Here is a 26,191-nt window from a genome sequence, read left to right on the forward strand (position 1 = left end):
ATTTTATTTTCATCCCACCTCTCTCCCAGTACTAGATGCAAGGTGAATTACAACATGAATTAGAAACAAAAACAGTTAAAAAGCACAATAAATCATAAATTTTTAATAAAGAATTAAATAAGTCAGCATATCAAAAAAAATAAGTACTTCATTGAAATCATTTAAATGGCAGTGAAAGTGATATCAAACTTCTGGAAAGTATGCAATGTAGATACACTCAGGTCTGGGGTTTGCCACACTCCAGACAAGCATATAACTGCACTGTTACCAAGGCTGCAGTTTTCATTTCATGCCAAGGAAGTAACACAGCCTGAAAACAGTAAGGCTGCTCAGGCATGCTGGCATTCACGAACCTCACAGTCTGAGAATATGTTTAATCAGCACTCAATCTCCCAGTTCCACCAGTGGCAGCAAACAAACTGACAAGCTGCAACTGTGCTGCAGGGGGGTAGGTAGCTGCCGCAATGCAGGTACCAACACCAAATGTATAAATCTCAGACACACACCAAACAAACAGCAGTACTATGAGAATCAAAGTCATCCCAAGAGATTTTATCGCCTGAGATGGAGCAGAAAATGACACCTTCTACCCATCCAAACCAAGAGAACATAATACCCAAAGCCAGCCAAGTTATTCCGGCTCCTGAGGCAAACAATGCCACAAGCACTTCTCCCCATTGCTGCTGGTTAAAAATAAAATTATAACAAGTTAAATAACTACAGATTTGCTGCCCTTTCGTGATGTTCCAAAACTGCAACCTGAAGTGGCTGCCTCACTGTGCCTAAAGGTAGAGCTGGCCCTGTTATTCATTTATGTGAACATTTCTACAATGAACCTTTAACAAATTTACTACTTGTCATTTCCCCCTAAAAGCTAAACTCATAGTGGCAATTCTTCCTTTATTTGAGTCACAACTTATAATTAATAAGCCCTATCATAAGTTAATAAGCACTGCCATACAATTAATAAATATATCAGATAATTTTCACCCAGTAACAGGCAACATGGAGAGTTCTGTGTTCAGGGCAACGAACATCAACCCTTAACATGTTAGGGGCACAGAGTACACTGCCATAGGTGCAAAGTTTCCTATTTTTCTCCTCACTCACTAATTACTGTGTCAGTGCAAAAACACAATTTTCTTTCTCTCATCTTATTAAGGGACTTACTAAGCATCTATTATGTGGCAATAAAGCACTTTAGTTACCAACACATAAGAAATTGTTCAGTGATTTTAAAGTGTTTTTGCTTTCTATCATGAACTGTGCCTATATTTTAAAATGTTTCACACTTCACAGACGTGATAATTTCTTTTTTAGATGACAGTATAGGTAGGCAGGAGAACACCTAGCTAGTATCTTCTCATCTTGCATTTTTTTAATAAAAAATCAAATTGAAGACAATCCAATTGCTACAACAGAATTTTAATATTTTTCTTCTGAAAAGCAATGAAGTTCTGCATTTGACAAATCTGATTCGTAATGATTATTTAAAGAGAGGCTAGTTACAGAGGGAAGGGTGTCAATGAAAAGCTGCAAGACTTAATTTTCTTTCCCTAACATGTTACAGGATTTTCCAGTCTGTTTCCTAATGAATTGTTGCACACAAAATCTGAAGAGAAAAACAGAAGCTGAAAAACTTTCTACACCTCAGTCCGGGATGACATCAGTGGAGCCTCCCCACCTGCCCAGTTTCCATGGTATTTACACAAAGCCACACAATGACATCAGCTCGGCATGACATCAGCTCTTTGAGCGCAAACAATGCAAGAAGAGCGACTTTGTCTGAGGGCTTTTGGTACAACTGCGTTCTTGGGAGCCAATGATGTAATGCTAACAGGTGGTTGGGCCAGCTTTTGCCGAACAGGGAGGAGGAAAAAGAAAACTTATGTCCCTTCTCTATACATGGGAGATTATAGGTTAAGCTTTTACCAATGGCGTGTAAAATTATGCACTGCTTTGTGCAAACGATACAGAGGAATTTGCAGGGACTAATGCTATGCATTGTAGGAAGCAAGAGAAAAACTTTTTGTTGAAAAGTTGTTTGAAATAAGGCAAGGCACAGAGTGTCAACATCTTACACACAACTCTTCTTATTCTCATCATTTTGTCTATAAGCCTCTCTAATGCCAGAGTGACAAAAAATTTCAGAGATGCCAAACCAAACTCTTCAGGACATAATCTTTTATTGCTCATAAACAGAAATCTCTTGCCTCATTTAAAACCAAGAAAGGCTAATTCTTGTATTTTAAAGAGGTTGAAAGTTGAGTCATGACAACTGGACTTACTTCTTATTAGGTTGAAACATTTCACTAGTCATCCAAGTAGCAAAACATTTCAACCTAATAAGAAAGAAGTCCAGTTCCCATGACTCAACTTCCAGGTAACCTCACCTGGATGACTGAGAATCTTCACAAATATTTAAAGAGGGAGAATCGGTATGGGAGTGAAGGAGAAATGAAAAGTTTGATCATTGTAATTTCACATTTGTTTGTTGATAGGTTCAAAGACTCAATGTGGAATCTGGTGTATGATTACTAAATAGATGTGTATGACACTTTTCACTTATATTTTAAAGCAAAGCAAACCGTGCTGCTTATATACTGCCCCATAGTGCTTCAAGCACTCTCTGGATGGTTTACAATTTAATTATGCAGGCTACACATTGCCTCCCCAGCGAGCTGGGTACTCATTTTACTGACCTCAGAAGGATGGAAGGCTGAGTCAACCTTGAGCCGGCTACCTGGGATTAAACCCCAGGTCGTGAGCACAGTTTTAGCTGCAGTACAGCGGTTTAACCACTGCACCACGAGGCTCTTTATATGTAGTTTAAATGTATTTTAGAAAATTCGCCAAATGTATTTTGCTATGGAATTCATTCAGGTCCTTAGAGGCCTTTTTCCCCAGTTGAGGGAGCAATCAGCTGGCTATTTTCACCCAAGGTGGTGAAAGTCTTGTAACAACATTGCACAAGAGCGGGTAACTTCAATAGATTATAACTCTGGCTTTAACTATCAAAAAATGTTTCCCTTCAAGTTTCAATGCTCCTTTCCAAATAATAAGGTGTGTCCTTTTTTTAAACAGGTTATCCTTCAAGAGTTAAGGTTGTCACTTTTTTCTACCATAGAAGAACCCAATGTCTCTTTAATATTTGCATGGTGGCACAGTTCAGTGAGTACAGCTCTGTAGTGCAGAGGAAAACCACACGAGATGAGTTTTCCTGTTATGCGCACAGATTCTACAAAACAGAGAGTGTCTCCCAAAAAAAGAACAGTTGTCCTAAGTTGAACATCAGCTCTACTTAGTACCACAATGAGGAATTAGAAACTACTAAGACAAGGGGAGATAAAAGCAAAGCCTTCAAAAGCTTTGTAGACACCTGCCCTGTTACACTCCTTGAAAGGCTCTTAACACTCCTCTAAGACTTCGTTTCATGTCCAGAGTCCTTCTGAAAAAAAAAAAATCTGACAATTTTCGGTGTGATTTTAAAAAAAAACCCACCCAGTTTTCTTAAAAGAAAGAATATACAAAAATAATTTTTAAAAGTAAAAATCTACATTCTACAAGACTTTTTTATCCGTCTGTCACCTGACAAACCTATATTTACATACAGTATAATTGTTTTGGGGTGGAGAAGAAGGTAGTGAATAGGAAGTGGTGTGGCTGAGTCAGTTTTATTTATTGCAGAAGTATTTCTGTGTTGGATTATGCATGCAACAGTCAGGATTACAAATTATTACCAATTTCAGATAGTGAAGCTGCGAGTGTTCTCAGAGCAGGTAACAGAAAAAAGTCCACGATGCAGGCATCATTTTTCTAGTCTCTCCTTTTGCTCATTGCTTCTACAAGTCCCCAGTGTGTTTACATTTCCTCTTACCATCTCCAATAATCCTCTGCAAAAACATTATTCTGCCTATTTTCAACGGTTCTTATTCGCTGGGATAGAACACACAAAATGTCTGGTGAAGTTTTTGTACGTTGGATTGCAGGATTTTGCTATCACCTTCGTTATGAGGTGGCCATCGGGGTAAAGTGAAAGACGACTGCCTTTCGTTATGCAATCCTCTTTTCTGCAGTCTGCAGCTTTTCTGGATTCTTGAGTTTTCATTAAAGCTTAGGGAAGATACCGCGGGGTAATTCCTCCCACTGAGTTTTTCAGGCCAGGCGGTTTGAGAAGCTGGAGGGGCTGCAGATCAGTGGAAATAGATATAATTGATAGAAATAAATGCCGCCCTCACAGCCACTTCCTAACAATGAGAGTGCGAAAACACTGCCCAAAGGAATTCCGAAGTACCTTAAGAAAGAAAGGAAGCCTTTGGGAAACTGGAGGTTGTAGTTCAGTACATTATTAATTGTTCATGTTTAAGCTTGTACATCCAAACTAGATGAGTAAACAAAGACAATCTTAGACATTTTTTGTTTAATAGAGAAACAGCGCAATCATTAAAATTCAATATGCTGGGATTTCACATTTTTGCTCTCCAACTACTACCATCCATGTTGCCACTATGATTTTGCAAAACAAAAATTCTAAATTGCCTTGAATATGTTTAGAATGTAGGCCCTTTTCCAATTATATATTCTTGTTATATAAATAGAATTTTTCTGTAGAAGTTTCTTAACGCACACATATGTACTGTACTTGCCAGTAAGAACCAGCACTTCAAGTTGCATGACTCAAGGGGGTTTCAGTAAATTTTGTTATTAATATATCTGGGTTCTGAAACCACTGCTCATTCCTATTAAAAGGTGGACACATTACATATAAGCCTTTGCTATATCTGACTGCCTATTATTATCATTTACAAAAACCTATTTATGCTATAGAGAATGTGAACATCAAAAATAATAGTCCATCAGCTATGAAATGTGGTTGCTAATTGTAGCTCCTGAATTTCTAAAATCTGTCATTTGCACTAATAATCTCAGAAGCAGCTGGTAAATCTTGTCATATAATGCAACCTATTTTAATCAAGCAGATGAGTACATGAAGGAACCAGCAAGGACAGGGACATAGGAAGGGTGTAACTAGAGTAGTAGGGAGGTGTAAATATTATAAATTCAGCATCAAAATAGATTCAGTGAAGGTTTAATGTGTAACTTATACTAGTAGCTTCATGAAGTCAGACCTATTTCCTTCAGCAATGAAGTTGTTGAACATGACAGTCCCTCCCACCATGCTACACTTAGTTTATTTTAGAAAAAATATGAGACAGTGACAGTGCGGTATAGGCTATATCATGTGTTCCCAGCTAGGGGGCTGGGACGCCAAATGGGGTCGCAAAGCTTTTTTTTGGGGGGGGTCACCATGGCTGAGGGTCAGAAGACCAGCAGTCGTAAGATCGAATCCATGCGATGGAGTGAGCTCCCGTCGCTTTGTCCCAGCTCCTCGCCAACCTAGCAGTTTGAAAGCATGTAAATGCGAGTAGATAAATAGGTACCATCTCAGTGGGAAGGTAAAATGGCGTTCCCTAGTCATGCTGGCCACGTGACAATGGAAACTGTCTTCGGACAACTGCTGCCTCTATGGCTTGAAAAGCGGGATGAGCGCCGCCCCCTAGAGTCAGACACGACTGGACTAAAAATGTCAAGGGGAACCTTTACCTTTACCACCATGGCTATTTTGGGTTGCAATTATTCTAATATTTATAAATATAGTTGTAGTGAACAGCCCTGCCCTCACCTGTCCATCACAGCTGAACAGTGGAGTTGGAGCCAATGAGAGGATGGAAGGTGGAACCAAGGAGGGAGGGGGCTGGATATAAAGGCTGGTGTATGGAGCCTGAGAGAGATTCTGGTAGTGAGAGACAGTGTGAAACTTAAAAGAGAACTAAGTGTGAGCTAGAGATCTGTAAGAACGCTGAATGGAACAGAGAGTTGAGAGAGCTTTAAAGTTAAAGTAGAACTGATTCTAATACAAGTGATTAGCAACCTGTGATTTACCTACTGTATATTAATCAGATGTTAACTTCTCTGATCTAATAAATGAGTTAAGTTTTAAAAGTACACATGTCTCCTTGAGTGAATGGTATTGAGACAGCAATACCTGGTGGCAGCGAGGAAAGAAGAAGGGCGAGAACCTCGTGAAGACCTGAGGGGATAGGGGCTTCAGAGGAAATCGCCACAATAGTATACTCAATGCTGTTTTGTTTCAAACCTCTTGGTCCACAGGCGGATAATTTTAATCTGAACCAAAATTGCAGCCAACCTTGTTTCTGTACCTCTTTGAGCGGATTTTCTTTTTATGCATGCGCATCACTCCCACCCGCTCAAAAACAGCCGCTCTTGCTCGTTTCTCTCTGCTCTTCCACATCCACCTTTGGAGGACTGACTTCAGCCCTTCAGGCTGGAGCATTAGCTCGACTCAAAGAAGCCTGAAGGAGGCAAGCGCATGGTGCATACCGGGAACACTTGATGCCCAAGATGGCAGCAGGATTGAAAAATTGTTGCTTCCTGTGGCAGCGGCGCCTTTCCCTCCTCTTGAGTCTCCCACTCTTCTGGGTGTGGTGATGGTGGCAGAGTGAAGGGAGAGGGGGCTTTGGTGGGAAGAAGCCTCCAGGCTCTGTTTGAGTCATGGGGGAGGAGGAAGGAAAAGAGGGGCAAACAGGTGAGGCGGGAGATGGGGGGCGGAAAGAGAAGGGTTTGAGAAGGTGTTCATTTGGGCTTGAGGCAGAGGGGCCGTTCATTGAGGGGGCTTTTATGGCAGGAGTAGACACGAAGGGAGCTTTGTTACCACAACCAAAAATGTAAATCAAGATGTAAACATTTTTTTTCTTTTTCAGATTTTCCCCTGGTACAATTATATTCTGAAAAACCTATCGTAATGAGTTTTCTTTACCCTATTAAAATGTCCTTTTATGAAAATGTGGTGGGGGAGTCACAGGTTGCTCGGCTATTACAAAAGTGGGTTGTGACTTGAAAAAGGTTGGGAAACTGTGGGCTATAGGATGAGGCTCAAGCTAAAGACTCTTTGAAGAACTCTCTTAAGGAGTGAAGGCCACCTTAGCATGAGTTTGCTTCATTCCATGTTACAAATTACCCTGCTTTTCTTTTATGCCTGGTCATCGAGTGGTAAACATTAACTTTGTTTCTGAATCCAGTGGCATAGGCCTGTAACTTTGAAAGAACTGCATGCCTCAAAGGAAAATGTAAGTAGGAAATAACTCACCTAATATCTAATCTGACCTTTAGATTTAGGACTTGCAAGAACTAGAATGTTCTTATTTTTTTAAAAAAAACTCAAGCCAAATTAAATATTTACCTGTTCCTAATACAGCCATGGAGTTCATCAAGTGACTGATCCAAAGAAACCAGCTGTTAGCCTAGAGTACCCTATATGGTTGTCAGGAGAATATGTAGAGAGGGTAGTTGTAAACACCATGGCAAGCTCACAATGGGAGTTTTGTTTTTAATAGCACTGCCTAAGAAAGTAATTATATACATTGTTAGTAACCAATATAAACCACCATGTAGACACGAAGAGATACCAAACACATGTACACAAAAACTGAGGTTGCCATTCAGAGTCCCAAGCTTTCCCCCAGGACCTTGGGTCCCCTGTTGCCTGTCCTCCTCTATTCACACCTAGAATCTTGAATTCTCCTCCACTGAAATTATCTGGATCTGTTCAGGAGATGAGAAGGGGCATAACCAGACTTGCCGATCTCTGTTGGTGTATGGTTGTTTTTCAAGAACTTGGATTTCCTATGTCATAGTCTAACGGTAATACCATTATACCACATTGGCCTACTCATTCCTCCCTGGCATAACTATCACTCCCAAGGCGCTGCAGGGAAAAGGAAGGCTGCTTGAGACAGTTTAAGTCTGTTGCATACTATATGCCTGCAGCTTTCAGCTCCAAACCTCATTGGCAGAGCAACTATGCGGGGAAGGAGAATCTTGCACAGAAGAGGTCCTACCAGGCCTATGTCACCAAGTCCAGACAGGCAACGAATGGTCGCCAGAGCACCTTGAACAGGCCAATAATATCTAATTTCAGAAGCTAAGTAGGGTCACACATGCTGAGTAGCTGGGTTTTATACTGCTATAGAGCACACACTTTGCATGCTAAAAGTGGTATCTGGCTGAGGTTATGAGTTCAATTCGACACTGTGCCTCCCGTGAGTAGTGCCAGTCTCTGGGGCCTTGGGCACCCACACAAAAAGGGAATGGTAAACTATTTCTGAGTGTTCTCTACCTAGAAAAGTCTGGAAAGGGTCACCCTAAGTCAGAATTGACTTAACAGCACATAATTATTTATTATTATTCCCTTTCCGCTGAGTCTAGTGGAAAAGAAATAAATGCTGCTAGCTCCTGAACATGGTTGTTCCACCAAGTAGAGGTTGTAAGAAGAAAATGGCAAGGCTTTTTTGATTGTGTTCATCCACGGTCCGTCCTGGAATGGTCTTGGAAGGCCTCCTTCTGCGACTAACCACAGCCAAGATCTTTCCTAGTCCTTTCCCTCCCTATATGAAGTTTATTTTTAGAGATTCAATCCACTGTAAAGTTTAAAGCTTTTAAGACTAGAACTTCAGTGGCTGGGCAACGTAGATGATTGACAGAAGATGGCACAGATTGCATTAGTGCAGAGTCTGGAGGATTAAAAGGCTCTAGAATGGCAAAGGATTCAAAACATCACTGTTATATTTCCAAACTGCTATCAAATAGAATCAGATTGTGAAGTTAGCTTTATGTACACACACACACACACACACACACACACACACACAAACACACACACAGAGTTAAAGGCCACCATTTGCAACCCTCCAAGTACAGTCTGTTTGTTTAAAACCTGTGACCTCATTTATTTATACTACTGCAGAGAGCCCTGCCAGAGCAACAGCTGATGACAGCCTTATGTATTTTTCCACTAAGACAACAATTAAATGGCTTCTGTGTTTTAATGAGCAGAGGACATTATGTCAAAACTGATTCAAGGCATGAAGTGGCTGAAGGATAAGGCAATGTCATTTAAAATGCATACAATATCTCCACACGTAGCTGATCCAAGATTCTGTCACTTGAGCATAGGACTTTTTCATGCTACAGGACCCCATGATGGTATGAAAAGTTGTTTAGGTCTCTGTAGAAATATCACCCTTCATTCCTTCCTTCCTTCCTTGGAACTCTCATAACTAGAATTTAAAGTACCACCACTGGCCAAAAATATTGGAACAACTTACAGTGGATTACAGGGACGTGGTGGCGCTGTGGGCTAAACCGCAGAAGCCTGTGCTGCAGGGTCAGATGACCAAGCAGTCGTAAGATCGAATCCACGTGACAGAGTGAGCTCCCGTCGCTTGTCCCAGCTCCCGCCAACCTAGCGGTTCGAAAGCATGCAAATGCAAGTAGATAAATAGGGACCACTTCGGTGGGAAGGTAACAGTGTTCCGTGTCTAAGTCGCACTGGCCATATGACCACGGAAGACTGTCTTCGGACAAAACGCTGGCTCTATGGCTTGGAAACAGGGATGAGCACCGCGCCCTAGAGTCGAACACGACTGGACAAAAATTGTCAACGGGAACCTTTATAGTGGATTAAATCCACTCAGAGATTTGCTGCTGTTGCTGCTGCTGAATTCTATGGGACTTACTCCCCTATGTGTATAGGACTGCACCTCTATCTGTTAATTAGGAGTGCAATTTTAGTCACAGATACAGATAGCTTTTTCAGACAAGGCTTTCATCTTGTATATCCAGCCTGCCTCCAACATTAAACTTTACCCAGAGTACAGACAGTAAAGCCTTTCATTGGCAATCCTCCTGATTTTCCACTTCTTTTCCTACCAGAAAACAGTCCATCCAAGTGGGAATTGTGAAATAGCCACACTATGAGCAGAATCTTGTTGAGAAACAAGGAGCATTTCTCTCTTCCCCTTTCTTGTACACACACACTCACATGCAAAGTGCAATTTCTGCTTTGCAGTTATGCAAGCCAGTTGTTGCCCCACTGAAAGCAACAGGGCTTCCACATGCACAAGGACCGTAGTAAATACTTCACTGAGCAAATGCTAAGCGGAAACAATGGCACATGTAGTGGACCATTGCACAGATGATAAGTACAAAGATGATTCCGTCCAAGGCTTTTTTTAATTATAGTCGTGCTAGGAGTCATACATTTGCAAACACCATTGATATACCAAATTGTACTTTTACAAGTGTGCAGAAGCGCTAGAGGAAGCAACATTTACCACAAGGAGTCGTATGGGCAAAAGTATATTGTTACAGACAATCCATCTTTAGAATGGGATTTTCTTAACTAATAGAAGTGTTCTTCACAAGAATAACTTTTCTCGCTTGCCATGGTTTGCAGACTAGCTTGCTTTGTTTTGTGACTGGTTTTCAACAGATATTTTGGACTCTTTCTCCCATAAGGCCTAGCCAGTATGGAACTGCTGGATAAATTCAGTGGTTTAGGTGTCTGGCTGTGGAGCCAGAGGTTGGGACTTTGATTCCCCGCTGTGCCACCCTGACAGGGATTGGACTTTATGAACTATAGGATCTCTTCCAGCTCTGCAGTTTTAAGATCATCATTACCATAATCTACTAGGGCTCACATGGGTTGAAACATGAAACATGTGGAGGGCACTAATTTGGGAGAAGGGCTAGCCGGAACTAGCCTTTGACTTCACTTTCCTATGGCTCTTTCAATAGCTTGGAAAAATTACTTTCTAAAAATATACTTTCTAAAATCTGGGATTTTGGGAATTGGAGACCCAAAAGTAACTTTTTCAACAACAGGTCTGGAGGTCTACAGCTGGGGTGATAAAAGCATTCATAACTGGTTTTCCACAAGCCAAAGATCTGTGCCGCTTTTTTATTTCCAAGAGAAAAAAAAGGAGGGGGAGTTGTAACCTACGTTGGCTAATCCTCATTTTGAAAAACATAGCAGCAGAAGTTCAAAAGACAACTGAATAGTGTGATCAAGGGAGCGGACACAGAAGCAATATTGTCCCCCAACATTATATCCTCTATTGGACTACTTCTTATTAATTCTGAGCTGCAATATGTATACAGTATAATACCGAAAAAAGTACATTGATATAGCTGTACCCTCGTACTGTACTGTATTATATATTGTAAGTACAGACACAATTTGGTTGGTTTGTGTTAATGGCCTGAACCTATATACATTGACTTGGAAGTACTACCACTGGAATCAGTGAGAAGGTTTGCAGCCTTTAAGGTAATCCCCACCACCACTGAATTATCCAAGAAGGGAAGTACATTCCAGACTATGTATGACATAGTGATGTCACACACTGAAATTTATTTATTTATTTATTTATTTATTTGATTTATATCCCGCTCATCTGGTAAATCTATACCACTCTGAGCGGCTAACAGGAACATATATACAATTATAATAAAATAAATTAAAAATCAATTAACAGAAAATGACAAAAATCATAAATAATTGCAAATAATAAATAGATAAAGAAGAGAAAAATAAATTAAGTTAGATTAGGTGCTGGCAGGAGGGAAGGCCTTGACATAGAGCCATGTTTTTAGTTGAGTTTTGAATGTACCCAGCGTAGGGGCCGCGCGAATCTCAGGAGGGAGATTGTTCCAAAGGCGAGGAGCCACCGCCGAGAAGGCCCGGTTTCGTGTTTTCTCCCTCCGGGCCTCCCTCGGCGTCAGGCTCCTCAGCCTCACCTCCTGGGTCACGCGGGTGGTCCGGGTAGAACTTGGTGGGTGAAGGCGTTCCGCCAAGTATCGAGGTCCCAAACCATTTAGGGCCTTATAAGTGAGCATTAAAACTTTGAAGTCAATACGGAAACGAATGGGCAGCCAATGCAGTCTAGCCAGGATAGGAGAAATGTGATGGAATTTTCTCCCTCCGGTAAGGAGTCTGGCTGCTGCATTCTGCACCATCTGAAGTTTCCGTATCAGCCTCAAAGGTAGCCCCACGTAGAGCGCGTTGCAGTGATCTAATCTTGAGATTACGAGCGCGTGTACTAAGGTGGTGAGCGCCCCCGAGTCAAGATAGGGCCGCAGCCGGGCAATCCACCAAAGGTGGAAAAAGGCGGAGCGGACAACCGACGCCACCTGTGTTTCCATGGTGAGCGTCGGGTCCAAATGTATGCCCAAGCTGCGGACCCCACTCACCGGAGCCAAGGTGGCCCCCCCAAACGAGAGAGAGCCAACCAAGCCACCAACCACGGGGGGGCCCACCCTCAGGACTTCCGTCTTGTCCGGGTTCAGCCGCAGGCCATTTTCCTGCATCCATTCCAGTACAGTCCCCAGGCAGCGCTGAAGGGACAGGACGGCATCACCTGCAGTTGGTAAAAAGGAGATGTAGAGCTGGGTGTCATCAGCATACTGATGACACAGCGCTCCACACCCCCTGATGACCCCCGCTAGCGGCCTCATATAGATGTTAAATAGCATTGGGGAGATAATCGACCCCCGTGGAACCCCACAGTTGGAGTTCCACGGGGCCGAGACACTCTCCCCAAGCTGAACTCTCTGGGGGTGGTCCTCCAAGAAGGAACGGAGCCAGGCTAACGCCAGGCCACCGATTCCCAATTCGGAGAGCCTCCCCAGGAGGATACCGTGGTCGACGGTATCAAAGGCCGCCGAAATATCGAGGAGGACCAGCAGAGACGTTTTGCCCCTGTCGGCCTCCCTCAGCAGGTCATCATACAGGGCGACCAATGCCGTCTCTGTCCCGTGGCGCGGCCTGAAGCCCGACTGGAATGGATCCAGGGCATCTGTTTCATCCAGGAGTGCCTGAAGCTGGTCTGCCACCACCCTCTCCACCACTTTGCTCATGAAAGAAATATTGGCGACGGGCCTGTAATTGCCAATTTCGTCCGCCGCCAAACTAGATTTCTTTCGTATGGGCCTAATGAGTGTCTCCTTGAGGGCAGATGGGAATCTACCCTCAAGGAAAGACCCATTTATTATTGCTGTGGCCCAGTCAGTTGTTTTCGGCCTGGCTGCTTTGATTAGCCAGGCCGGGCAAGGGTCCAAGGAGGAGGTGGTGGCCCGACAGCGGTCAAGCACCCTGGCCACAGAATCAGGCGTTACTGGCTGGAAAGAGTCCAGAATAACCGGGCAAGACGGAGCGCTGGACATCTCAGCTCGATTCACTGCATTTAAAAAAGGAGAGAGCTCCCGGCGGATGGCCTCCACTTTAGATTTAAAAAATGCCGCAAATTGGTCAGGTGAAAAACTAGGGGGAGGCCCATCACCCGGACCAACTCCGGATAGGTCGCGCACTATACGGAAAAGCTCCGCCTGCTGGTTGGACGCTTCGCTTATCCGGTTAGCGAAGAATGATCTACATGCAGCCTTCACCTTATTCAGGTAAAGGTTAGTTGCGACCTTGACAGCTATCCAGTTGTTATCCGTCGGGTTCTTCCTCCATCTACGCTCTAGCCTTCTCCTAATTCGCTTCATCGCCCGGAGCTCCAGGTTGAACCAGGGCGCCGGACGAGTTCTGCGCCGGAGAGGGCGTTTGGGCGCAATCGTGTCGACTGCCCGGGTGGCAGCGGTGGACCAGCTGTCCACCAGGACGTCAACAGGAGCGCTAGCCAGGTCAGCCGTAATCCCTCTCATGGCCTCCTGGAAACCGATCGGATCCAGTAGTCTTCGAGGGCGGACCATGAAAGAAGATATTGAGATGCATTCAGGCCCACAAGTAACAAGCATGTATTGATGTTGACTGAGCCATAATCATAACTGAGATGGGGAGATGGGGGTCTGGTCACTGGTCATAATGGCAGGCCTGGGCTACCTCACGTAGCCTTCTAACCCTCACACAACCCATTTGTATTCTTTCACAGTATGGAAGGAGCCTTATCCATACTGGTACTTCTACTACCACCATCACAACTATCCAGTCACTTCTCCTGACTCCCACAAGTGCATTCCACATAAGTCCCACATCTGAAATAGCGCACACAGAGAGAAAACAGCAAGAGGACATTTTGCCCAATTTGTAATATATTGCTGGTTGCAGGATGATGGGACTTGTTTTCCAGGCCTCTCTTGAGGTCAGGATTTTTATTTTTATTTTTTGCTTTTACAGCTCCCCAGAATCTTCCAGCCAGCATAACAAATACCCTTGTGAGGTAGGGATCCTGGGATTTGTAGTCCAAGAAAGTAACGTTTTCCAATTCTGCTATTAGGACAATGCCTTAGTTTCAATATTCTTCCCCACTCCGATACTTAAGAGAATGAATGAATGCCTCTGTCTTTTGTTCTCCAGAATCTTTCCGTATGTGAATACTGAAGACATAAAGTAAAGGCTGAGTTATGCATGAACAGAATCATTACACAGGAGAAATAAAATGACAGTGGTGTTTTGTTTCGTTTTTTGCTTGTTTGCTGTTTACTACACACAGTTTATGAATAGTACTTTTCACTATATAAGCATACTGGACAACAGAGGAAATCCTAGCAAATGATGCCATCATCATATGAGCTAGGTCCCAAGATTATCTTCATGACATTTAATATGGGAAGGAAGTGGCCATTAGTCTTCCAAAGTATTGTCGTTGCACAAGCCAAGCATTGAGAATAAGTTGCTATCCCAATTAAGAGAATGAGTACAAATAAAGGGGAGACAGTGCTGCTGATTTTAGCACTTCTGTTTATCCTTGTCCAATAATTTATTTATTCATGTATTAAATCTATACTCCGCCCAATTAGACAACATCTAATAACCACACTCATTTCACTAGGATTTATACCAAAAATGGGCAAGGCACATATGAGTTTCATATCTCACGAGAGTGCATCTCTCATCAGTAGGGATAAGGACTCACAACTCGCTGTCAAGTCTGACTCAAGTTGCAGTGGTGAATCAACTCATTTTTTAAAAAAAGACTCAGACTTCACTTAGAACTCAAACACATTTTTCCGTGTTGCGTTTTCAAGTCATTATTCTTTCAATGGACATACACTGGTAATTACATGAACACAGGAGAGTGATTATATGGCTACGTAACAAGTGTGTTAGGGTTGAACTCTTAAGTGCATTGTTAGGGTTTCTTTTGTAACTGAAGACAGGGAGTGTTGGATGGAAAATAGCTCTATGAACAACTAGTAGCTCAGGGTCATCCTAGAAGATTTGGCTGCTTGAAGCAGCAAATGGCACCCTTTAGCCACCCAAATCAAGGTGCATATTGCCCCAAGGCAAGCAAGTTAGTTTGGCAAATAGGAAGCAAAACCCACAGATACTTATTTCCAAGGACAGAGAAAGCCCTCCTCAGCCATCACACACCATCCCTCTCCCTCCTCCTTCCAGGTGATCAATAAACAATACCTGTGGGGGAGGCAGTGGGGAGGACATGGATGGAGGAATGAACTCCCACAGTTGCTCTCCATGCTCCAGGGCCCCTCCTACTCCTTTTCTCCACATAGCTCTTGAGCAAGGGCCCCACTGCCACAGCTCAGGAGGCCTCTATGGCAGCTGCAGAGGGACATACGCAACCACGTTGGTGGTTGCTGTTGCCAGTGCCACCAGCAGCGGAACTAGTAGCAATTCCTTGAAGAGACACAGAGCGTGTTTGTGGTATCCAATCAATAACCTGCTATGGTTGTTTTACACACACAGTTAGTGACCTGGTGATTGACATATCACAGAACTCAGTATCATGCTTTTCGTTTAACAAACACCTCTGAATTGAGGAGTGAATGTGCAAAGACAAGATATTGCCATGTTGGTAAACGTGCCACCATGTGGACTGGAAATCTTTGCTTCTAAATGAGATACATCTTCCAGAGCAGACTTTCCAAATCTTGGGTCTTCAAGATGTTCTTGGATTACAATTTTGCCCAATCCCAGCCAGCCTGTCTAATTGTCAGAAGAATGTACATTTTCCTGACCATGTTATATTAGCCAGGTTAGTATAACTAGAAAACTAAACTAAGCCTCGTTGTACATATTCTGAGTACCTAATTACAAGTGTTAAATAAGGCTAGTATTATACTGCCTAAATTTGTTGCAATCTTAAACTCTACTAGCCTTCTCTGTGCACATCGAAAAGGAACTGAAGTACCAAATCTGCTATAATCCACTCCAGAATTGGGAAGGGCACAACTGGCTTCAGTCCTTCCCAAATCTTTTCAAAGCCAAACTGGTAACCAAGTATGGACAATCTGAATGTGTCTGCCATGACTATTAGATAGCAACTAGTAAATTTAGTTGAGAAATGTAATATGTTCTTTTAACACACAACACATACACAGTGGTGAGTCCATTTTCAACCAGCATGCAGAACAGGACAAAAGGCCTTCACTTTTCACTTGGAAGCAGCAGCCTTTCAAAAAAAGCTGATTCTCTTCCATTTCCATATACAGTGGGGTCTCTACTTAAGAACGTCCCTACTTAAGAACAATTCCACTTAAGAACAGCTCCATTTGCTAAATTTTGCTTCTACTTGAGAACAAAAATCCAAGATAAGAACAGGAAAAAAAAACTTTCCTGCTCTTTTTTTAACCTTAGGTCATCTTAGGTTAAAAAAAGTTCTCCCCCTAGTGGTAGAGTACGTATTAACCAGCTTTGCATTAGTTCCTATGGGAACTAATGCTTCAATGTACGAACGCACCTCTACATAACAAAAAAACAGCCAGAACAGATTAATTGGTTTTCAGTCCATTGCTTCAAAATTAGCTTCGTCAGAAGTGCTTTTAACACTGTTCCCTGACCTAAGGGGAAAAAAAGAAAAAATATCCCCCTCTAGTGGTAGAAGGCGGAATAGCAGCTTCCCATTAGTTTCTATGGACGGAAAAGAGCAGATACAGATTAAATGGTTTTCAATGCATTCCTATGGGAAATGCAGATTCTACATAAGAACTTTTCCACTTGAGAACCACCTTCCAATACGGATTAAGTTCTTAAGTAGAGACCCCACTGTAAGCATGCTGAACCCTCATATTAAACCGTGAGAGAGATATTATGAACGTTCGTAAGCTGGATGTGGTAAAACAGGAGATGGCAAGAATAAACATTGACATCCTGGGCATCAGTGAACTAAAATGGATGGGAATGGGCAAACTGAATTCAGATGATTATGATATCTACTATTGTGGGCAAGAAGCCCGTATAAGGAATGGAGTAGCCCTCATAGTCAACATAAGAGTGGGAAAAGCTGTACTGGGATACACTCTCAAAAATGATAGAATGATTTCAATACGAATCCAAGGCAGACCTTTCAACATCGCAGTAATCCACATTTATGCACCAACCACTGAAAGTGACCAGTTCTATGAAGACTTACAACGCCTTCTAGAACTGACACCAAAGAAAGATGTTCTTCTCATTCTAGGGGATTGGAATGCTAAAGTAGGGAGTCAAGAGATAAAAGGAACAACAGGGAAGTTTGGCCTTGGAGTTCAAAACGAAGCAGGGCAAAGGCTAATAGAGTTTTGTCAAGAGAACAAGCTGGTCATCACAAACACTCTTTTCCAACAACACAAGAGGCAACTTGACACATGGACATCACCACATGGGCAATATCGAAATCAAATTGATTATGTTCTCTGCAGCCAAAGATGGAGAAGCTCTATACAGTCAGCAAAAACATGGCCTGGAGCTGATTGTGGCTCTGATCATCAGTTTCTTATAGCAAAACTCAAGCTTAAACTGAAGAAAGTAGGAAACACCACTGGGCTAGTCAGGTATAATCTAAACCAAATCCCTGATGAATACACAGTGGAAGTGAAGAACAGATTTAAAGAACTAGATTTGGTGGACAGAGTGCCTGAAGAACTGTGGATGGAGGCTCATAACATTGTACAGGAGGCAGCAATGAAAACCATCCCAAAGAAAAGGAAATACAAGAAAGCAAAGTGGCTGCCTAACGAGGCCTTACAAATAGCAGAGAAGAGAATGGAATCAAAATGCAAGGGAGATACGGAAAGTTACATACAATTGAATGCATACTTTCAAAGAATAGCAAGGAGAAACAAGAGGGCCTTCTTAAATGAGTATTGCAGATATAGAGGAAAATAATAAAAGGGGGAAAACCAGAGATCTGTTCAAGAAAATTGGACATATTAAAGGAACATTTTGTGCAAAGATGGACATGATAAAGGACGAAAATGGTAGGGACCTCACAGAAGCAGAAGACGTCAAGAAGAGGTGTCAAGAATACACAGAGGAATTATACCAGAAAAATTTGGATATCCCAGATACAGTATGCCAAAGCCTTTGACTGTGTGGACCATAGCAAACTATGGCAAGTCCTTAAAGAAATGGGAGTGCCTGACCACTTTATCTCCTGAGAAATCTATACGTGGGACAGGAAGCAACAGTTAGAACTGGATATGGAACAACTGATTGGTTCAAAATTGGGAAAGGAGTACAACAAGCTGTATATTGTCCCCCTGCTTATTTAACTTATATGCAGAATACATCATGCGAAAGGCTGGAGTGGAGGAATCCCAAACCAGAATTAAGATTGCCGGAAGAAATATCAACAATGTCAGATATGCAGATGATACCACTCTGATGGCAGAGGAAAGCAAATCTAGACAGCATCTTAAAAAGCAGAGACATCACCTTGCCAACAAAGGTCCGTGTAGTCAAAGCTATGGTTTTTCCAGTAGCAATGTATGGAAGTGAGAGCTGGAGCATAAAGAAGGCTGACCGCTGAAGAATTGATGCTTTTGAATTGTGGTGCTGGAGGCGACGCTTGAGAGTCCCCTGGACTGCAGAGAGATCAGACCTATCCATTTTGCAGGAAATCAACCCTGCATGCTCACTGGAAAGACAGATCCTGAAGCTGAGGCTCTAATATTTTGGCCATCTCATGAGAAGAGAAGACTCCCTGGAAAAGACTCTGATGTTGGGAAAGTGTGAAGGCAAGAGGAGAAGGGGACGACAGAGAATGAGATGGCTGGACAGTGTCATCAAAGTGACCAACATGAATTTGACCCAACTCCAGGAGGCAGTGGAAGACAGGAGGGCCTGGCGTGCTTTGGTCCATGGAGTCACAAAGAATCGGACATGACTTAACAACAACAGCAACAAAATATACTAGCTGCCTTTCTTCCCCATCCCCAAACCACAGCATCCACATTTTCTTTGCACATGGACAGGAGAAATTGCACAGCTTTGTTTCTTAGATGCTCATTCAGCAGCTTAGTAAAATTTCTATCAGTTCAAAATATGGTAGTTCACTCTGGAAGACAGTGCTTTCAGGCAGAACCTGTAGGATTTTTGCTGTTTCCCAACAGACTCTGTGTTCTGGTCGCTGTCGAGGGCTGCAGACTCATTTCTACATTAGCAAGGAGCCTGACTAATCCACCATTATAACCATAAATTGGGAGAGAGTGATTCTGCAGCTTCTGACTGGAGACTGGATCACGAGACTAATCTGTAACTTGGCAGTTTAAAAGAGATGGGTTGGAGGACAGTCTCTGCCAATTTTGAGGTAGAAAAATAAAGTGCTTACTTATAGGAGTTTAAAATGTCATAAGGGACCCTGAGCTATTTGACAGGTATCGGTGTGTGTGTATTGTTTTACCTCATAGATTCACAAACTGTGTTCTAAATCTGTAGAATGGCTTTCAGGAAAAGTTTGCTGAATTACATTATGACAGAGGCCTAGCACATGCTATGCAATAGGAGTAGTCTAAGAAGTCTGTAGTTTATATCTGAACATGTATTGTTTTCATCCATTTTACAGAGTTTGTAAGGTCTTTCCTGAGTAAGCTCAGTATGAACTTCTTTTGCTTATCTAGAGTGAAAGGGGTAGAATGGGAGTGAGCATTGCTTGTTACCATAGAGACAAGAGTGAAGACAGAATTATATTCGTTAAGTGACCAACTGAAGAAGAATTAGGGTTGGGGGTATAAATTATATGCTTATTTGCTCTATTCTTGTTATACTGTAGGGCTAGTTACCTTTTCCAATCCAAGACACAAATTTGCTCTGCATAAGGACACCGGGGGATTCATTGATTAGCCAGACACCAGTGAAACACAACACACACAATAAAGTTGTAACTACTGGAGTTTTATTTGCATGCTGTCTGTAGCTTGAGTGAGTGGAAGGAATTTTCTGGGCTGGCATGATTACAGTGGTGCCTTGACTTACGAATGCCCCTACTTACGACCATTTCAATTTACAACCAGCTCCGGCCACAAAATTTTGCTTCTGCTTCCGAACATAAAATGGCAGGGGGAAAAGGCGGGAAATTCAAATTTCTAACCATAGGTGAGCAATGAGGTTGCTTCTTTGTAGCTCTTTCGCCCCAGCAGTTAGAGAATGTACATTGGAGGAGGCTTGGGACCACCTCCTTCTGCTTCTGAGAGCATGTGTATGTGTTTGCAGGGAGGCTTCAGGCTGCCTTCTAAGGTAAGGTGGTGTTTACTGCTTTTTAAAAACTCTTCTGGGTGTTTTTGCAGCGTGGTTTTGAGCTGGGGGGTTATGTCTCTGTGCTGCGATGGGTCTTGGGGGCTTTGGTTTTTGGTTTTTTCCCCCCCATTTCCGATGGGTCTTGAGGGGTTTGATTGCATTTTGGATTCCCCCCCCCATTTCTGATGGGTCTTGGGAATTTTGATTGCTTTTTGGATTTTCCCCCTCCATTTCCGATGGGTCTTGGGGGGTTTCCTTGCTTTTTAGATTTCCCCCATTTCCGATGGGTCTTAGGGAGTTTGCTGTTTAGTTCCCCCCCCCCCCATTTCCAATTTTGCACAATCTGCTTGATTGCTTTTTGCTTTGTCTTGTTTGCATTTGCAATGTGTCTTGCACAGTTTTCTGGCTTGTTTTCTTTGCATTAGGTCTTGCACGCTTGATTGCTTTTTGCTTTGTCTTGTGTGCATTTGCAATGGGTCTTGCACAGTTTATTGCTTCCCCCCCCCCTCGGCTGGAAGGAATTAATCGCATTTCTAACCGGTCTTGCAGTGATTTTTTGGTGATTCGACTTACGACCATTTCGAGTTACGACCATCTTCCTGAACCAATTAAGTTCGTAAGTCGAGGCACCACTGTATCTATTTATCCAACACTAACCAATTGTGCTGTCCAGCCTCTGATTTTAAGGAGAGCCCTGCTGGCTGTTTTCTTTCTCTCTTTCTCTTTCCTTGGCTGATGGTAGTTTTTGGTTTGCTGTTGACTTGTTCAGTTGGTTGCTAAGTATGTGTGCAAGAAAGCAGCACACATAAATCTAATTTCAAGCAACTATAAGTAAAGAAAGTTGATTTTTTATTCTTTCTCCTACAAACATTTCAGAATAAGTTATTGAGACTTTAAGAGCCATTTAATGAGAAAGGAGTGGACTCTGGGGAACTTGTAGCTATTCTCCTCTGTGGGTCTTTGTACTTCTATTGCATAGCAAAAGGAAATTTTAGCAGAGATTCAAAACTCTGCAGCATTGAGTGACACCCCTTCCTATTTTTCCCCTAAACAAATTCCTCTCCTTATCAACCCTGTCTTTTCATCTGTGGAAAACATTGTGCATGCCACCTAAACCACTGTTGTGTTATCAGCAGATAAGTTCATACATGGTTCTCCTGCTGCCTAATTCAGGTGTTCTCAAACTTGCCATCTTTAGGGACCCTTTTAACTCATGCTGACTGGAGGGTTCCAGAAATTACAGTCCGGAAAAACACTTTTCTCACACCATCCACACAGAACAAGAGATTTGGGAATACTCATGAAAACTGTTGTTATATTGTTAACTTATTTAGAGTCCCCAAACCCTTGCAGATCTACTGTAAATCACTGCTAGAGAATAACTAGACAATTTGGATCTACCTTCTGCCTTTCCCCTTCTTAGAATGCAGCAGATTGCAGCTGAATTAATGTGGCAATACTTGTAATTGTTCGAAAAAATGCTTTTTACAATTGATAAACAAATAATGTGTTACTGTACTAAGTTATATATAATACATTTGATATTCTTATTTTCATAGTAGCAAAGCAACCCACACTGGCTTAAGATCAGTCACTGAAGTCCAACTCAAGCCAAAAGGTTAGAAAAAGATCACTGCTATGACATTCCCCCCCCCAGTACTTTCATGGTGTCTAGGGTAGTGCTGCTTCACTTTCTTCTACCAAGAGCTCCCCAATGGGGTTCTGTGCTTGAGGCCCATGTTTCAGTCATAACAACATAAAAGCGCATAGCATATTAAAGACTAAACATATTTTGCTTGGCAGAAGGTTTTGCGGAGTGCAGCATACTTCACGAGATGCATGGAGGGTAGCCTCAGTTTGTAGATTACTACACACACATTTTGATCAGAATAAGTGGAGTTAGAGCAGGGGTGTCAAACACAAGGCCCGCGGGCCAAATCCGGCCCGCCAGACCTTGTCTGATGGCCCGCGGAGCCTCCGCCAGCCTTGCAGCCTCCCCCCTTTTTTTTCAATGAATTTACTCCATGCCTGCACGGAGTACAGTGGTGCCCCGCACAGCGAGGTTAATCCGTTCTGGATTAACCTTCGCTGTGGGAAACATTGCACTACGGAACACAAAAAGGCATTGGAATGCATTAAACAGCGTTTAATGCGTTCCAATGCCATAGAATAATCACCGTTGTGCGATGTTTCCCAGGGGCCGGCAGCCATTTTCGCGCCCTCCCCTCGCACAACGAGGGCACCAAAATGGCTGCCATCAGCTGTCCGGCGGGTCCAAAATGGCCGCCAGAACAGCCGAAAGGGGCCGGGGCACAGCGTTTTCGCGCCCTTGGTAAGCAAGGGGAGCGCGCGAAAACGCTGCCGGAAGCCCCGAAATGGTTGTGCACAGCCATTTCGGGGCTTCCACAGCGTTTTCGCGCGCTCCCCTTGCTTACCAAGGGCACGAAAACTCTGTGCCCCGGCCCCTTTCGGCTGTTCCGGCGGCCATTTTGAAGCCGCGGAACAGCTGATTGTCGGGTCACAAAGCGAAGGTCGGTAAGACCTACAGATACAACCGGCCCTTTGATGGGGACCAAACTGCTGATGCGGCCCCCGATGAATTTGAGTTTGACACCCCTGAGTTAGAGGAAACTGAAATACAGAATGTGTAAAACAGCTATTATTAACTTAACAGGCTGGTTGGGTAAAACATCCATTACATCCACTGCCTTAATGAAATACACAGAGTGATAAAGCATCCTGTTACTGCTTAACCGGCAGAACATAGCACTTAACCTCTTGGTAAATTCTTCTGCAGTTTTTGTGGTAACAGACTAATAGCGCTTCTCCTCCACAAAATGTGTCCGTTATGTTTCAATGGTGCATGCACTTATTGATGGCAAAACATGACTGTTTCTACTATTGTGTTTTTTTTTTATTATGCCCCATTTTTATATTCACCTTTCCTGTAATGAACTCAATACAGCACACTCCTCTTCCGTCTGAACAGGCCTGTGAAATAGCTCGGATTCAGAAACAAGGAGCAGTCCTGCATGTTTCATAGCTCAGTGAAAATTATATACAGTACCTGGATCTCCCATGGTCCAGGCCAACACTCTTAAGCTCTATACCACAGTGGCTCTCTTAATGCTTTCAAGATGCATGCTGCCACTTCCTGATCTTACTTTGGAGCCATCAGTATTTCTTGGGGGAAACTGAAGAAAAGACAGCCAATTTTAGAAAGTTATTTCCTTTACCTCAAACAGAATGACACTCATTTTTGGAACAGTAATCGAATGAAATAGTTCTTCCTAATAAAGCCCACAAATGCATAGTCTACTATGTTTTAGAAGCTGAGTGGAGACATGTTTATTTTGGAAGGCGTTTTATTTAATATGGCCTCCATGTGGTAAACTGGATTTTATTATAATTTTGTATTGCTTGTAATATTTAATATTAATAGCAGCTTTGTATAGTTCTGCACGGGAATTTACAGTGGAAGTATCTATTAAACTACTTTGCACTGAGTTGGATATATAAATAAAAATCACCCCTTTATCCCAATTACTACATAGTGTCCTTTTATTTGGTTACAGTTGACTGGCTATCTATCTTCTTTGATTCAGTCAGCTGATGGAACAAATATATTAGCCTGTCATATCTAAATAAGTCTCAGAAATTCTTTTCTCTACATATAAATAATTTTTGCAGAGAACAGCTATTTTTTTTTCTTTTTCATTTTTGTCCTCTGGACTAGATGGAGCCCATAGTATGATCAAAGGAGAATGGAAATTTGAATTGCCACGATTTCTCTTATGAGACTTGAGCCAAATATTAAGGCTCTTCTGAGGTGGACTATCTAATAATGCCCAGAAAAGGGGCCCTTTGAGGGATAACATTTGAGAAATTATTAGATTGCACCAGTAGCATAGAATACAAACCATAGGCCTTAAGGCAGGGTATTTTAGTCTATTCAGTAATTCAGCCCTATTAAAAATTGCCTCTGTGAGAAAAACATGGAGGACCAAGCATAGTATTCTTGATTGTTCCAGAACATTTCCACACAGCACTTGAATGGAGTTCATAAGCCATTAATTTCATGGTATGTTTATATATTTATTGACTTCATTTATATCTCATTTTCTTCCCAATTCCAAGATCCAAGGTATAAAGAAACTAGAATGTTGTACTTGAGGGCTTCTGGAAAAAAAAAATGGTTTCACAGAGATTTCCCACATTCTTGTTTCCATTGTTTCCATAGATCCCCTGCTGGCCTAGCCTAATCTTATTCTTGCCTTCTCATTCCCACCATAAACTGCAGTGAGTTGTGTTCTACTAGCATATGAATTACATATGATGTAGCCATTTCAGCAGTACTTTATCTTGAAAGCAAATCCATAGGGATTTTAATTGTTTGAAGCCCGAACACACCAGTCATACCCTTAGAGTGAGTCAAAAGATCATCCTCTAGACAGAGGCTGCTCATTAGTTTTTAATTAACAAAAGGCAGAGGAGAAGAAGAGGAAGAGAAAGCATGCCCTGTCCAAAAGGGAAGATGAAATATTATGAGAGACCACATGTGTGCATGCATGCATGCGAGGCAAATGGAAGTTAAAATTAGATTGTATGCCTGCAGGCTGGGACTGTCTCAAGTGTTATTTATCATACAGATCTTTGTTTGGAAAGTGCTTTAGAGAATACATGTTATCAATTCACATCCTAAACACTGTTATCCCACATCCAGCTAAAGATAACCATAAGGAAATTTTACAAAAAGAAGAAGAAAGAAATGACTTGCTAGATTATCATAGGTAAATTGCTGACTCAAATTCACAGTCATTATTACAGCTAGAACTAGATCCCATAAACCACATGCAATTGAAGGCCAACCCAGCTATTAGGGAAACTGAGGCAGCCACCTCAGGTAGCAAGTGTTGGGTATCCTAAATCCCAGAAAATAATTAGTTTTCTAGTCCATTATTGTTGTGTTTTCACTGCCACAGATGAGGGGAGATGCTGGTGGGATTTTCTGCTTCATATGCCAAAATAATCTGGCTGCTGTTGAATACTGTACATCTGGATTTGGGCAATGAGTGCCATTTGCTGTGCTGCAGCAGGCAGCAAATGTCTTCTGCTGGTCCTACAGACAGCAACTTTTGTCTTTTCCTCAGTAGGATAAAAAACGTTGGGCTATGAGGTTTCCTACCTCCACAAGACAGCTAGTAAATTCAGAACAGGGAAAGAGAAGCCCTTAGATGTTGTCACATGACTGTTTTTCCTCTTACTTTCATTGCCCTTAGATACCCAAACTTTTCCTACTCCTTCAAATAATGGTGTCCTCTCTCTCATGCATGATTAACCAAAACAAATGCATGTTCTTCCCAAACTCTTTCCATTGCAGTCCTTATGCCCACGTTTATATGGTAAGCCCTTTAGGGACAAAGACCTGTCTTCCAATGCTATATTACTGGTATGAGCAAACAAGGTCACGTCAAGTTTCTGTTCAGCATGCTTTTGGTAACTGGCAGCTGAAGGGTTTTAATGGGGGTTGCCATAAGATGTTTCCTAGTGTCTTTTTGAATTGTTTAAACTTTTATTTTTTTTTCAATATATCTTTTAATATGTTTAACTGCTTTTTTTAAAAAAATTATTGTATTTTAGCCTTGAGTCCCTTTATTGGGAGAAAGGTGGGATATAAATAAAATAAATGAAAATCTACACCCATTTAAAAGAATGATAATAAATTAAACACTTTAAATCAAACACTGTCACAAGACCATTTCAAATGATGTGTCTTTCCACCCTTCTTAAAAGCAATGAGAATGTAAACAGATTCCATCTCTGAGCAGACCACACTCCCTCACAATATGTGGGCCACACAGGAGAAAGCCCTCT

At 42.3% G+C, this 26,191-nt stretch overlaps 1 protein-coding gene across 2 annotated transcripts in view; it reads right to left on the reverse strand.

Moving 5' to 3' along the window:
• DUSP10 (dual specificity phosphatase 10) overlaps positions 1-26,191 on the reverse strand; it is a 56,050-nt gene that overhangs the window by 6,896 nt on the left and 22,963 nt on the right. The gene's annotated exons all lie outside the window — the stretch shown is intronic.

The sequence above is a fragment of the Pogona vitticeps genome, chromosome 1, assembly GCF_051106095.1.
Source record: "Pogona vitticeps strain Pit_001003342236 chromosome 1, PviZW2.1, whole genome shotgun sequence".
Taxonomy (NCBI): Eukaryota; Metazoa; Chordata; class Lepidosauria; order Squamata; family Agamidae; genus Pogona; species Pogona vitticeps.